The sequence below is a fragment of the Trichosurus vulpecula genome, chromosome 2, assembly GCF_011100635.1.
Source record: "Trichosurus vulpecula isolate mTriVul1 chromosome 2, mTriVul1.pri, whole genome shotgun sequence".
NCBI lineage: Eukaryota > Metazoa > Chordata > Mammalia > Diprotodontia > Phalangeridae > Trichosurus > Trichosurus vulpecula.
In genome coordinates, this window is record NC_050574.1 from 44,261,289 (window position 1) to 44,263,644 (window position 2,356).

Sequence of the window (2,356 nt, forward strand, 5' to 3'; positions counted from 1 at the left end):
TTCCCCCACATGACCAGGAATCATCACTGTCCATATCACTGGAGAAGCTTCCAAGACCAATGGAAAGAGTGCTGAATTGAATTGGGAGTTCAAATCAGAGATATTTAAACCTGGGTTCGAACCCTTACTGCTACTTACTCCTGGTGTGACCTTGCACCTTGTGACCTTAGCCTCTCCTGGTCTGTTTCCTCTTCTGTAAAATGAGGGGCTTGAACTCTGTGGCCCTATGCTACCTTCCATCTCTAAATTTATGGCTCTAAGAGCAAGTGACAACAGTGTGTGACCGGAGCTAAGAGATTTAAGGAAAAACCGTGAGCAGCTGACATGGGGTTATGAGTCCCTTTCCATGGAGTTATTCATGGGCTGCCCACTCAAGATCAGACATCCCACTCATCACCTCTGGGCCTCACCCTTTGAATGCAATCTCATAAATCTTATTGTTCAAGCTGGGGGATACCATAGGGATCCCGGCTGGATGTTCTCAAACTTTCTGGTCTCGGGACCCCTTTACAGTCTTAAACATTGTTGAGGACTCCCTACCCATCCCTCCCCCCAAAAAGCTATTTTGTGGGTTATTTATATCTATCGATGTTTACTATATTAGAAATGGTGCTGTAAGGGCAGCTAGGTGGCGCAGTGAGTAGAGCACTGACTCTGGAGTCACAAGGACCTGAGTTCAAATCCAGCCTCAGATACTTGACACGTGTACTAGCTGTGTGACCTTGGGCAAGTCACTTAACCGCAATTGCCCCACCTTCCCCCCTCCAAAAAAAAGAGACATAATATAAAAGAAAGGAAGGAAGGAAGAAAGAAAGAAATGGAGCTATGTCAGACGCTTCCTAGCTGTGTGACCCTGGGCACTTGACCTCCTTGCTTCAGTTTCCTCATCTGTAAAATGGGAATAATAATAGCACCTACCTCTCGGTGTTGTCGTGAGATTCAAATGAGATGATATTGGTAAAATGCTTGGCACATAGCAGGCACTACATAAATGTTAGCTACTTATTATTCGATAATATTAATTATTAGCTAATATATTTATTACATAGCTAATATGGTTAATAATTATTAATTTTTATCATAATGTCCAATTATATAATTATAATAAAATATATCATATTATATGATAATGTTACATGATGTTATACAATTGTTATAAAATTATATAATAGCATTATAGATAATATGTAACATTACATATTATATTATAGCGTTATATGTGTAATATAGTATTATATGTTATTTAATAACAATATTTAATAGTATACTTACTATAGATACTAGCATACTACAGCATATTTAATAATCATGTTTAATAGCATAATTATTTATTGATTAAAATAACACATATCACATAAATAACTATATTTTCCAAAATGAAAAAAGTCTAGCAGCATTGTTTTCACACATTTTTTGCAAATCTCTTTCACGTCTGGCTTAAGAGAAAGCAGCTAGATTTTCAGAGCTGTTTGTGCATTCAATCTGCTGCAATAAGTTGTTTTGGCTGAAAAGTATGAAGACAATTTGACCTCACCCAGATATGGAAAAATGAGGAAACTGGGGTGCAAAGGGGAGAAGACAGCATGGGAGAGGGACTAGAGCCCTGAATTTGGAATTGATCATCCATCAAGCACCAAGTATTCTTTTAGCACTGTCCTAGGCACCTGGAAAGGCTTCCTTTCTACTGGGGGGGTGGGGTTGGATTGCCAGCTTTGCCAGTGACTGACTTCCTGTGGGATTCTGGGCAGGCAGTCAATGATCATGTATTAGATGCCTACTATGTGCCAGGCACTGTGCTAAGCCCTGGGGATACAAAAAAAGACACAAGATAGTTCTGCCCTGAGGGAGTTCACGGTCAGTCTGATGGGGCAGATCACCGGCCTCCATTTCCTCCACTATAAAATAAGGGGGTTGGACCAGATGACCTGGGAGATCGGTTCTAGCTGGAGTCTAGGCCCTTAGGACTCACTTGAGGTTAGACAGCTAGGAAGAAGCAAAGCCAAGACATGAGATTAAGCTCCCTGACCTCAGAATCCAGGCTTTTCTTCACGTAATGTCGCTGCCCTCGGTGGCAGGGCCGGGGGGACCATGCAGGAGGCGCCTGGATAATCCTCAAATAACAGGCTCAGCCTCCGAGTAATTGGGAGGGGTATAGGGAAAGGACACCATCTGAGAGCACCAGAGGACAGAGGTGGAGTGTGTCTGGGCTGCAGGAGCCATAGATGTGATGATGACTCAGGGGACTCAACAGAGGAGGCCAGCTCAGTAAAGTACTTGTAGCTGCTGGGGAGGGGGTGGGGAGCTAGAAGAGCTTTCAAGCAAGCTTGCGGCCTTTTGGGGCCCAGAAGAGGAAGTC